The following is a 14,115-nucleotide window of genomic DNA, read 5'->3' as shown; positions in this document are numbered from 1 at the left end:
CTAGTCGGCAGGCAGGGTCATGCAGGCGGTAGAGTGCCGGGCATGGAAGGCCTGCAAGAACACAGACTCCTCGGAGGATGGGTCTGTGGACTTCCAATCCCCTCGCTGTTTCACAATTTCAAGGATGTCTCCAAAGGAGACATCTTCAGGAAGAGATTTTGGGACCCTTCCCCTTCATCATAGTCTGTGTCTTCTGTGAGAGACTCTTCAGGGGAGTCTATGTGCTTCCTCTTGCACGGTCTCTTCCTCGAAACCTCCTCAATGGGGGCTTCCGAAGAGGACTTGGGAGAAGAGATGCCCTGTTCAAGGGTATCTTGCGGCTCCTGTACCTGATGTCCTGAAGTGGCAGACTGTGTCAACTGAAGTCTAGGAGGTATGTGGTGTTCCGATGCCTGTGAAGCCAGCTGAGTGCCTGCAAGAGGCCAGTGCCCTTTCCATTGCCTGGAAAGCAGGCCCACCAGAAGAGGGATGGGAGCCCGGAACTGAGAGGGACAACATCGGAATCGGGGTCACATCCCGCTCCAACAAACCCGCCACCAGGAGAGGAACCTCGGGAGAATGCGGCACCTCAGCTGTCATCGAGGCCATAGCACACGGTGCAGTAGAAAAAATCAGCGCCGGGCTAGGACCCTTGGTGCCAACAGGACAGTCACAACCCCGAGGATGTCTTGGATCCGAGGGAGTTGACGTCCATAGGGTGATCATCAGTGCCACAGACAAGGATGCTGTTCGAACCATGACAGCTGGAAACAGGAAAGGCATCGGAGCCGAGAGCTTCAGACCCACAGAGGTCAAAGGAGGAGTATAAAATGGAGTCTGTGCAGAGTCTGTTCCAAATGGGATAGAGGGTTTACTTAGTGAAGACAACCCCCTAGCCGTCAGGAGTTGATCCACACGTCTGACCACTTCTAGTTCTGATAGGCTCCTGGAGGATCTGGTGGATATCCCCAATGGGGAGTCTGGACGTTCCAAGAAAGGACTATACGGTTGTCTTGAGAATGGATCCGTTGACGGGGAGTATCTGGTCTGCGATATAGGCTCTCCCTTCGACACCTTGGTCGATGGACCTGTAGAAAATGCAGTAGAGAGGGGGGAAGTGACCGGAATTGGAGACTCTATTGTTTGGGCCGAAGGCAGAATCTGAACAGGTGTCGTCATGGTTGGTACCATGGTAATCAGAGCCTAGGTCAACGCTACCAATATAGTCTCATCAGACTTCGGTTCAGTAATCGGCATCAAAGTAGAGGACTCAAGTCCCAGTGCCAATGGAGCTGAAGGCAATTTAGTAGTCATAATCAGAGTCAGTTCCACAGTCGGCAATGAAGAAGGGGTTTTGAGCCCTTGTGCCAAGGGAACTAGAGACAATTTAGGCAATTTAGGTCTAGGCTGTAAAGACTTTCATTCCGGATCTCTAGGAGGAGAGGGAACCGAATGGCTCCTCTTCTTGTGTTCTTTTCTGTTCTTTTCTAGGAGGAGGAGAACCCTCCGATGCAGAAAGAGCCTCCGAAAAAGGAGTTTTGAGTAGTCCTTTTAGAATAAATTTATTGCGTCTCTCATTCAGTGTACGGGTACTAAAGCCCACACAAATATTACATGGCGGTTGAACAGTTAAATGAGGCACATTTAAGCAGTATACACAAGAAGTATGTGTGTCCCAGTTCGCACACCAGTCGCAAACTTTAAAACCAGTGGTACTTTTTTGTCCGCCATAACCACAAATTGTCAGGGCCACTACACCTGCAAATACCACAATATCAACGACAAAACTACTACTACACTAGAGCAATACAACAACCAAACCACTTTTTTTTTAAATGAGAAGAAAGAAAGAAAAGGGTACCAACAATGGTATCCCAAGACTACCACAGAGGGTAAGGGCGGGAGCTACCAACGATGGTAGGGAAGAATACCAGAAAACTATAAAGGGGAAGTAGAACAAGGCATACCAGATAAAGGATAGCGAGAAGGTATTTATCAACAAACAGTAAAAATTCAACAACAAGAAAATAAGTTTTATCAATAAAGAAAAACACTTAGCTAAGAGTGAAAGGCTTGATTCATCCTGACAAGTACGTGGCAAACGAGATCTGAGGTAATGGGGAGAGAGGCACTATGGGTAATCTTAGCACGAGAGTTTTTGGCTGACATGAGCTTGGCACAGCAGCCGAGTCAGAACCGAGGATTGGTTCCAAACCCATCACTATGGAATGAATGAAGATTAACATCATTCTTTTTTAAGGTTTACCTGTGACCATACTTGTCGCCTCACAGTAAGACATTGTCCTGCTCGATTCTCAGCTAAAGCGTCTTCTGTGTGGAGACGTGCGTGAATGGGCGTACCTTCGTTGAAGGTTGTGCGTCAGGGCTGGCAACTCGGCACGTAAAAATCTACTGCCAATCATTAGCGGACCGGAGTTCTGCTGTGGCGACCCCTAACTGGGAAAAGCCGAAAAACACTACACTACTACCTGTGACCATACTGATGATTGTGCTAACTACCTAGATGTGACTATATTTAAAAACCAGGTAGAACAAAAGTTTAGCTCCAAACTATACAGGAAACTAACATTTTCCAACAGTTAACTTGGATTATAGAAGTCAGCACCTTTTTTACACTAAAAAGAACATAGTGAAGGGGCAGATTGTAACAGCAGCTAGAATGTGTTTAAATATTGCTTTATTTAAAACTAGAGCTGGGGAATCTTATTACTATGTTCATGGAAAGGGGATACATGGAAAGCTAGTTATTTGAAATTGGACAAAATGTTTTGAGTAAATGGGTAACAAGCACACCCCTTTACTGGGTACATGTGAAGTAACTACGGTTAATGTTGCTCCTGGTGATAATTCATTTTCAAATTCTATGGTAATACAATACAGTAGAGACACTAATACCTTGAGAGAAATTATAATGCAAAACTGGGTGATGTTTAGAAGTAGTACTGAAATATTGGACATTTTTGGGCAAAATCCCACTTTTGTCTTCAAAACAGGTCGGAATTTTAAAAAATTATTTTGAACATCCTACAAATGTGTACAGTAAAAATACTAATGGAGCTAAAAAATGTGGAGATGTAACTACTGTAATTACATCTTACAAAATAAAAAGGTGTTTATAGGTAAACCAGAACAGTGTATTGGTTTAGACACAGGGAATTGTGGCAGTCTTGGTCTTGTATATATGGCAACTTGCTCAAAATTTAATGATTTTTATATAGGGAAAACCATTAGAAGTTTACGTAAACAAATTTACGAACATATGTATACTATCAAGAACAAAGACGAGAACAACGCCTTATACAAGCACACAAAATATTGTGGTCATGATTCCAAATTTTTATGTGGCATTCTGGAAAATGTTAAGAGGGATGATAAGGGGAGGCTTTTGGGGGAATAAAGTAGAGGAATGTGAACTAAAATGGCAAATAAGACTGAATGCAACAACTTTGCCTGGTATTAATGAACATATAATTTATATTACCTGTATTAATGAAAAAAGCAATGATTTTATTAAGTAATGTAAAGTGGATGTTACTGTTTCTTTAAGACAACATTGACTGAGCATGTCACATTATGATTTTAAACGTTATTTAAATGAAGTTTTTGGTTAATAGTTTCATAGGTAGGTACTAGGCTATTGGCCCTAGGGCCTGTATAAGCCTAGCCAAAAAGGTACCCTGGCTTTCGCCACCCAAGAAAATTATTTTCCTGTACCCCTATCGAGCAGAGTCACAGAAGTGATCCCAGAGTGAATTTCCTATTTCCCATCCAATCATCAAGATTTTTCTTGAAGAGTGCTAATGAGGAACTTTGTTTGATACAGATAGGTAGTTTGTTCCAGAGTATGGGAAGTCTCTGGGACAGAATCTATCCCTCCAGCATGTTCTGTTTATTGTGGTGATAAAGTTTAGGTCCCTAGAGCGTTAGCCCGGAGGGATTGGGATTTCTTTAAGTGGAGCATGTCCAACAGCTCTGGGTTTGACATAGCTTTGTATGTTAGGCAGAGATCACCTCTGAGTAGGCGATATGCGACAGAGTAAAGCTGGAGTTTTTTGAGACGGTCTACATAGGGCATCTGTTTGAGGCCAGTAATTCTCTTTGTGAGGTATTTCTGCGGTCTTTCCAGTTGTTGTAGATGTCTTGTGAGGTACATACCAAAAGGGGCATTGTACTCTATAATGGGTCTAATGGGTGATGAGTAGAGGGGAGCAATTATCTCTTTTTTTTCTGGATGAGAAACCTTTTATGATGAGGTGTGCCACGAAGAAGGATTTCCTGACTACTGTGGCGATGTGATTATCAAAGGAGAGACTACTATCCACCTGTGTCCCAAGGTCTCTTATCACACTTTCGGTGTTAAGTAGGCTACCGCCTATGTGGTAGTTCATGGGTACAGAGTTTTTACCAAAAGGGATGACAATGCACTTTTTGGCATTGAGCTTGAGGCCATGGCTTTGAAACCAGGCATCTGTCTCAGTGAGGCCCTTTTGTAGGATGTCCACATTGTTAGGAGTTTTGATTATGGCTCCTAGTTTGCAGTCATCTGCGAACTTCATTAGCCAAAGACCTTCTGTGTTAGCCTGTACTTCAGAGAAGTAGATACCAAACATTTATGTAAAATGGTTCTGAAGAAGTCCTATGTGTTTGAACGAAAGTGTTATTTTATACTGCTTTATCGTGTCCGGAACTTATTGGGAATTATCCAGCTTTTTGGCTTTTTACTTGGTTCTAGTGTTATTTTGCCTTCGAGTTGCACACTGGTGTTTGGTTTCTTACAAAATAAATCAGCAGTTAAACAGCCCAGTATAACACCTGCAGTAAAACTTCCCAGTATCGATGACTATCACAGCAGCATGAACTCAGCCATCTATAAAAATATGACAGCATTTTCCTAGACCATTAAATTTCACTGAAGACACTACCATTTAGAATGTGCAGTTTATTTGCCTGACTTGCTCTGAAGTCAGTGAAATCTTTTTAAAGGGTTGTTTGTTTGGAGAACTGCACTATTTCCTCACCTAAACTGTTGGAAAATGACCAAGAAACTGAAGCAGAACAATAACTCTCTCTTGTGAACATACCAAGTTGTTTTTGATCTCCCTTACAGCCAAAGGCAAGTACGTTTATTAAAATGAATCACTCAAGCAATGGTCAAATAACTCTTGGTTTTATAAAAAAATAAAACATCTCTAATAGCAAATGTTTTTGGCGAACACTGTACATTAACAGCCATTTAAAAAATAACAATAGTAAAAGGCTAAATAACTCCAAAGGGTGTGGGTAAATTACAAGTGCAGTAACAAGCCTTCTACTCCCTCACCCATAAAAATGCAAATAGGCAAATATAAACTGTCTATTGGTGTCAATTTATGTAAATATGTACATATAAAGACAATGCACTCACAAACTTTTCTTTTGCTCCTTTTCTGTCTCGCCACTTCCTTCTTCTCCTCCTTCTCTTCTTACTCACTTAATACAACTGACACTCAACTTCTGTCATTTCCCTTTTAATACTTTAGTCTTAGCTCTCTATTCCCAGAATGGTGCTCTATTGACAAGTAAGACAAAGCAGTAATCTACCACATCTGCAAGCTGAACATTGTATTCCAACATACCTAACCTGATGTTAAGTTACCTGTAGTACAGAAGTATTAAACGCTGTAACTTTCTGTGTAATATGGAAACTGTATCTAGTTAAGTAAATACTGTACTGTGTTTGTGCTGCAAATCAAATTCACTTTCTTATGTTTCTGCACATGGATAGTGACTGAAAAAGGTCCCAGAACAATCCCGCCCAGCCAGACAACAGACAAAATAAATTTAAATATAATGTAAGTCACAAAGAAGGCGGAGTACAGCAGAAGTAAGAACAAAACTCCAAATTTAATTCCAAGAATGTGCACTTATAACATACGGATGAGCGCTTTCACCATTACAGCTTCTTCAGATCCTTGTATAAAAGTCACAGTAGGCCTCCCCTTATATAAGCAGCTCAATTAATCAATTAAAAAATTAATCAATTAAAAACAATTAAAAGCAATGCTGGAGAATTTAAAGAACTCTCCCATATTTAAACATGTTGGTGTAAAATAAGACAAGAATATGTAAAACATACATAATGACCTAAAAACATGTAAATAAACATTCTGATAAGTTAATATATACAAATAGATAATAATTCATTTTATGTTCCTGCGTTGTCTCAACTTAGGTTTTATAGAAGCTCTATCATTCAACCCATGCCCCCTATCAGCTTTCAAACGAATGATCCAGTCAGTCTCCTTAGATTCAGTAAGATTCATAGTATTACCACCCCTCTTGTTCACAGCAATTATCTCTAGGACCCGGAACAAAAAAGTATGATTATTGTCATTGGTGGTTATATGTTTTGCTAAGGCATTGTGTAAGGTGCCCTTTCTCATGTGGTAAATATGCTCTCTCATTCTATCCCTTAACGGCCGGTTAGTTTTACCAACATAGAAACTCGGGCATGCCTGACAAGTAGCTAGGTACACCACATTAGGTGTCATACAATCTGCATCTGCCTTGATAGAGAAAATGGTGTGTAAATCCGGGTGTATAAACACCTCACTACTATCAATAAATGAACAAAAGTTGCAGTGACCACAGGGTTTAGTGTGACCAATGTTCTTCATAGTCCTATCATGTCTGGGGTGACAAAGCAATCGCTTTAGGTTGCTCTTATTCCGAAACAGGAAACTTGGTGTCTCCCCCACAATGCGTTTCAAGTCATCATCAACCAGGAGAATATCCCAATGTTTGCTAATAATTTCCTTCAACTGATGTTGATCAGAAGTATACAGAGTAGAAAATTTAATAGATCTATTTAACATATGATCTCCAACGGTTTGATCTTCGACCCTGGGTCCAAAGTATGGTGCACCTGAAGTGGTGCATGACATGTATGCTTCCTCCATGTATGGTATAATCTCATTGTCCTTGTATCCCCAGGTCAGTAATCTATTTCTCAGATTATCTAATTCTGAGATAAACCCCTGTTCAGTGGGGTTCAGTCTCGAGGCTCTAATGGCCTGTCCTTTCATTATATTCTTAAAAACAAATTGTGGGTGCATACTAGACCTTAATAACAAGGAATTGCAGTAACATGCCTTGCGGTAGACCCTGTGTTTATCATATCATCTGTTAATCTCTCAATATATAAGTCTAAAAAATCAATTCTATGTGTAGAATAATTCATGGTAAAAGTAATGAATGCAGTTAAGTCATTCATAATGGATAACATTGATTCCAGCTGTTCTGATGTTCCATTCCAAAGAACAAAAAGGTCATCAACAAACCTTATATAGAACACCACATGTTCACAGAAAAGTGCATTCTTAAATAAAACATGTTCCTCCCAATGTGCAAGGAACATGTTGGCGTAGCTATTTGCACATGGAGTGCCCATAGCTACGCCATCACGCTGTTTATAGATCTGGTCTTGGAACATGAATAAGTTGTTCTCCAAGACCAGTTCTAGAAAATGAACTATAAGGTCTATCAATACTGCAGTGTAAGTACTGTGTGCTTTCAGATAATTCAACACATAATCAAGTCCGATATCATTAGGTATTACAGTAAATAGAGACTGAATATCAAAAGTCACAAAAGTACAACTAGAGATTCTATCATGGTGTCCAATACATTCATACAGATCAATCACAAATTGCTTGGAATCCTTCAAGACTGTAACATTGTCATTCAATACACATCTCAGATGTTTCTCCACAAAAACTGAAAGATGTTCAGTTACCCAACCACGGCCAGAAACTATGGGTCTCATGGGTGGGTTCTTCATATTTTTGTGTACCTTGGGGAGACCTTGTATAATCGGTATAGTGGGTGTATAAATCATAAGGTATCCATATAGCTCCTTATTTATTAAATTACTTCTAAGAATGTCATAAAGCGTGTCATGAATATATCTGACAACAGAGTGAACCTGTTCCATAGAAGTAGGTTCATAGAACCTGTCCTGTAACATGGAGGACATAGCCTCCGTATAAAATGACATATCCAGGACTACAACTTTCCCACCTTTATCAGCTGGTCTAATTATAATGGTAGGATCATTCTGCAATTTCCTCAAACACTGACGTTCCCGAAAGCTCAAATTGCCCCGCCTCTTCTGTTTATGGGGTCCCAATGGAGTATTATAGTAACTGTATAATTCCTCCTCTGTTAACTTAAGGAATGCTTCAACTAATGGGTGGTGAGTTGGTACAAAATCACTTAAATTCTTAAAAGCAAACTTCCTGCTCTGTGCTGATTCTTTCTCAGAATCATTATAAATGAATCTAAGCATTACATTCCTACAAAAAAGTTTTAAGTCCACCATTGTATCAGTCAATTTGCTCTGACTTTTAGGAATAAAATTCAAACCTTTGTTTAATAAACTGGTATCATCATCTGTTAGAGTAATGTGGGACAAATTGTAAATTAACGCTTGTTGTTCCACATTCTCTTTAAAGTCTGATGGGGCATAAAATCCCCTGATAATTTCCTCTTCTGTCTGCCCCTGCTCATGGAGCGAGGTCTGCGAGGACCTTTCTCCATGCGCACTGGCAGAGGAAAAGTCAAATCCAAACTTGAGAGATTGCTAGAATCAGTCAAAGTAGTGGTTTTCTTAGGTTTAACAACAGGCTCTGATCCTTCTTTTGTAGAAACAGGTCTATTCTTAACCACATGTACTTCAGGATATAAGTTGTTTCTAGTACATGTACTGGGATGTACAATGTGAATAACATCCACAGAGTCTTTGCAATTGTCTATGGTAGTCCCAGCAACAGGTGGTATTTCTTCCAGAATACATGCATCATTACTGATGGTAAACCCCCCAGTACAAACTTGGGCAAAGTCCATCTCCACAGGAGTAATGCTGTTGTGTCCATTCAATTCAACACCCACATTCATGCCATTTGTTACACTGTTACTTGTAACATCGTTGATAAAATTAAAGTGTGTAGATTTCTTGACTTTCCTAGGAGGCATGGGGGTAGAAGGATCCCTATGCATCTGAAACGTTGTAGAGGAATCCTGCCCTGTTCTGGGCCATAGGAATACATTGCCCAATTTGAAATCATTAATATCCCTGGTGGCTTTGTGTTTTTTCTGTTGTAAAAGTTTTCTTTCATACGCTAGCAGACAATCTAGCAAGTTCTCAAAAGTACAGTTTTGTACCTACCATAAATGTAGATGTCCGAACTGGATAGCATCTGCAGTCATAACAAATGGGTTGTCCTGTCGTCAGGCAGCCCTTCGGTCGGCCGGATTCCAAAGTCTGGGTCCGGCTTCGGCTGATGTCGCACTTCACCCGACGTCATCTCTGCTGGTCTTCGGGTATAAAGGCATCAGCCGACGCCATTTTCCTCAGTGTTTCTTGCCCCAGATGCCAGTTGCCCTCTTGGAAGGCTAAATTTTGGATAAATGCCAATGTTTCCAAACAAGGTAGAAGGCAAACACAAAAATAAGCATGTATGTACATATATACAAACAAATACACCATAAGAGACTCCCCAGCTAGCTATTAGGAGGGTAAATACCCTAGGAGTACCACAGAGGGAAGGAGGGTGGGTAATCCTGACTGCAGATGCTATCCAGTTCGGACATCTACATTTATGGTAGGTACAAAACTGTACTATGTCCTTCATGGATGCATCTGCAGTCATAACAAATGGGTAGAATACCATAGCCAAACTAGGGGTGGAGGAAGAAAATTATGGTGTAGTTAGGATCCCTTGCAGTACAGCAGTGGCAAACCCTGCTCGGGATCTAGAGTATAGAGGTAAATTATAATGCTTGGCAAATGTATGCACGGAGGTCCAAGTAGCCGCCTCAATAATGTCCTTGGTTGCCACTCCTCGTAAGAAAGCTGTGGTAGTGGCTGTAGCCCTTGTAGAATGAGGTGTTATGTTCTGTGGAATTGGTTTTCCATGGTAGGAGTAACATAATCTTATGCAATTTCCTATCCATTTGGAGATTGTCTGTTTGGAAATTGCTTTTCCTTCCCTTCCTGTTGCATAGGCTACTAAAAGCTGGTCAGTTTTTCTGTTACTTTTGGTTCTGTCCAGGTAGTAGCGTAACTGCCTATGTACATCCAAGGTATGCAGCAGTCTTTCCCCCCTGTTCTGTGGATTGGGAAAGAAGGTAGGTAGGTGGATTGCCTGGTTTAAAGACACTCTGGATACCACCTTAGGCATAAATGTAGGATTAGTTCTCATGGACACCCTATCTTGATGGAAGATTAGGAAGGGTTGCACTGCCATTAAGGCCTGTAGTTCCGAAACCCTCCTTGCTGAGGTAATTGCCAGTAGGAAAGCAGTTTTCCATGACAGGTGTTGCAGATCTGCTGTTGCTGCTGGTTCAAACGGAGGGAGTGTCAACTTTTCTAGCACAAAGTTCAAGTCCCATGCTGGTAATGGTGGTTTCCTAGGAGGTTTTACATTCTTGATCCCTCTGAGGAACTGCCTGAGTAGAGGATGCGAAAAGACAGGTGGATCGAAGCTGTATTCTGCTGAAATAGCTGATGCATGTATCTTGATGGAGGAATAGGACAGGCCTGTATGTAGAAGCTCTGCCAAGTACTCCAGAATGTTAGCAATATCTATGTTCGACACATCTTTTCCTCTTTCAGTACTCCAAATGACAAACCTTTTCCATTTTCCTGCATAGTTCCTTCTTGTTGAAGGTCTGCGGGCTTCAAGGATAATGTCTTTAACCCTTTGGGAAAGGTCTGGGTTAGTTGCTGCTATGTGATGTTCCAGGCAGTCAGTTGCAAGGTTTTTAGGTTTGGATGCATGATGTTGTAGTTGTTCTGAGTTAACATCAAAGGCATCAGGGGTATTGACCACATTCTCTCCCGAGACATGCTCCTCAGCAATGGGTACCAGTGTTGTCCTGGCCAATTCGGAGCTATCAGGATTATCCTTGGACGTTCTTCTTTGATTTTCAGTAGTACCTTGTGCATCAAGGGAAGAGGTGGAAATGCATATGCTGTCAGGCCTTTCCAGCTGAAGGATAGAGAGTCCACCTTCCATGCAAGTGGGTGGAATGTCCTTGTGCAGAATTTTTTGAGCTGGTGATTGAGTGGGGATGCGAATAGATCTATTTGTGGCATTCCCCATTTCTTTGTGATGGCCTTGAAGATGTCCGGGTGTAGCATCCATTCGTGAGCATCCGAGGTGGTTCTGCTTAACATGTCTGCTAGGGTGTTCTCTTTTCCCAGCACAAATATTGCCTGTAACTGGATGTTGTAGCTGAGAGCCAGATTCCAAAGATCCAAAGTCATTCTGCATAGGGGGTATGAATGAGTGCCTCCCTGTTTGTTGATGTACCACATGACTGTGGTGTTGTCTGTCCTTATCATCAAATGGTCTTCTTTGAGGAATGGTCTGAATTTTTGGATTGCCAGTTTTACTGCCAGCATTTCTTTTTGGTTTATGTGCAGGCGCAGCTGGTCTTGAGTCCACAATCCTTGTATGCATTTGTCCAGCATGTGCGCCCCCCATCCTAGGTCTGAGGCGTCCGTTGTGATGGTTTGGCTTGCTCGAAAGTTGTGGAAGGGTAAGCCTGGGTTTGACTGGCATGCTTGAGCCCACCATAGGAACTCCTGTTTTAGGCATGGGATTAGTGGGATTTCTGTTTCTAAGCTGTGCCTGTGCTGAGACCATAAATTCTTTAGGTACCACTGTAGCTTTCTCATATGCAGTCTGGCATGTGGGACCAAGATTATGCATGATGCCATGAAGCCCAAGGCCTGCAGAACTTTTCTTGCTGTTAGTTTGTTCTGCTTTGTTTATGCCAAGAAGTAAAGAGGGAGTTCTTTTTGTTTTTCTGCAGTTAGGAATGCCATTTGTTTTACTGTGTCCAATTCCGTGCCCAAGAATGTTCTTGTTTGGGATGGTATCAGCCTTGACTTTTGTAAATTGACTGTGTATCCCAGGGATTGTAGCAAGTAAATGACCCTTAGTAAATCTGTTGTCAGCTTGCTTTTGTTGTCCGCTTATAACAGGCAGTCGTCCAGGTATGGATAAATTTGGATTCCCTGTAGTCTGCAGTGAGCGATTACTGATGCCAGGCATTTTGTGAATACTCTGGGCGCAGTAGATAAGCCAAAGGGCAATGCTGAGAATTGATAATGCTCTGATCCTGCAAGAAATCTGAGGTATCTTCTGCAATTTGGTCGAATGGGGACGTGCAGGTATGCCTCCTTGAGATCTAGAGTTACCAGCCAACACTCCTTGCCCAGCATGGGAAGAAGTTGCTGTAGGGTCAGCATTTTGAATTTTGGGACAATGATGTATGTGTTTAAGACGGACAGGTCGAGAATAGGTCTCCAACTTTTCTCTTTTCTTGGTACTAGGAAGAGTCTGGAGTAGAATCCTTTGTCCTGTTCTGTTATTGGTACTCTTTCCACAGCTCTCATCCTTGTTAATTTCGCTATCTGCTGTAGAGCTTCTATTTTTTGATTTGGAGGTAGGTTTGGCATTCCTCTTTTTACTGGTACGGTGTGGAAGTGGAACCGGTAGCCTTGGTCTATGGTTTGCAAAATCCACTTGTCTTTTGTGATATAGTGCCAATTTTTCGAAAATAAGGCTAACTTTCCGCCTAAAGGTGCTGCTATTTGCTCCCTGGTAGGCGGTGTCAGAGCCAAGTCACTGTGATTGTCCTGTTGCAGTGGCAGTGGTTGTGTCTGTGCCTCGGTTATTGCCTTGCCACTGTTGTCCTCTGTAGGCACCTCCTCTGGATTGATTTCTGCCTCTAGAGCGTCTATTCCTGCCCCTTTGGGATTTTGTGGAGTCTGGAAAGGACCAATTTTGGCAGGCCAGTTCCTGCTAAACCTTGGGGGCTGAACCTGTAAGAAATCTTTAACTGTTTGTACAGATTTTGCCTTTTCTTCCATTTTCTTCATTACTTGCTGGGCAGGTGTACCAAATAGACTGGCCTTATCCATAGGAGCATCTAACAGCTTTGCTTTAACATGATCCGGTAAGACCTGTTCTTTCAACCATGCATGCCTTCTTATCACTGTGCCAGTCATGGCTGATCTAAATGAAGCCTCCAGTGCATCATAGCCACATTTTAAGGAATGGTTACTAACCTGTTGGATGTTATTCACCATTTCTAATACATATTTCTTATCTAAGGATTCATCAGAGGACAGTTTTTAGTTAACTGATCAAGCATAAACTCTTGGTATTGGATCATATGAAACTGACAGTTTAAAGCTCTAGCTGAGAGAGTAGCAGAGGTGTAAACTTTTCCCCCACATATCTCTAAATACCTGGATTCCCTATCAGAAGGAATAGGGTTTATTGCTGTGGTCAAGGCTACTGCCTTAGGCCCCTGGGATATAGTTTCGGGATCTGCAAGTGGGGCCTTGTATAGGTGGTGATGAGTGTCTGGCACCCTGTAAAATCTATCTGGTTTGGCAGGGGCTGGAGGTAAAGAATCAGGAGCAGTGCAAACATCATTAAATGCATCGTCCACAACAGGCAGTACAGGAGGTATAGCTAAGGGCCTATGTTGTGGTAAGTGCAGAAAAGTCCTAAGCCTTTTCTTGAACCTGAGAAATCTTGTCCCTGCCATTGGAATTGTTCTCTCATGGCATGTAAGGTTTCCCCAAAGGAAAATTCCTCTGGTGGAGAGGCAGCTGGAATGGATTCTTCAGCATCGGAATCTTCATAAGTAGAAAAAGGAGCCTCTGGCTGGTCTGTAAAGTCTGAGTCATCCGCAGAATCATCAGAGGACACTGGCTCGGGGGGCTCTGCTCTAGGTCTCTTTTCTGGGGGCTGAGAGGCCCTGTCTGGGTGAGATTGGGATCCCCTAATTAAGGATATTAAATCTTCTGCCAGAGTAAGCATTTGTGAACTTGAAGTGGGCCTGTGTGAGGGGGGGGGGGTTTAACAGGCACTGATTTAACAGATTTGGCTGCTTTAGCCCTGGCAAAGGCCTTAATAGACATGGCTGCAGGAGGCCTAGCAGCACCACTTGCTGGGGTAGAGACATCCAAAGGGATGGTGTCTGATAAATCACTAGGAACCACAGTTGTAGGTAAAATTTCTGAGGCCGATTCAACTAAGGTAGCAGGAGCCT

At 42.1% G+C, this 14,115-nt stretch overlaps 1 protein-coding gene across 2 annotated transcripts in view; it reads right to left on the bottom strand.

Annotated features, from left to right (window-relative positions):
- Positions 1 to 14,115, bottom strand: part of LOC122801015 (NACHT, LRR and PYD domains-containing protein 1a-like) — a 1,015,111-nt gene that overhangs the window by 916,794 nt on the left and 84,202 nt on the right. The window lies entirely within an intron of this gene.

The sequence above is a fragment of the Protopterus annectens genome, chromosome 4.part1, assembly GCF_019279795.1.
Source record: "Protopterus annectens isolate FY-2018-M chromosome 4.part1, PAN1.0, whole genome shotgun sequence".
Classification (NCBI taxonomy): Eukaryota; Metazoa; Chordata; order Ceratodontiformes; family Protopteridae; genus Protopterus; species Protopterus annectens.
The sequence above is the reverse complement of the archived record's forward strand: the minus strand, read 5'-3'. Positions and strand labels throughout refer to the sequence as shown.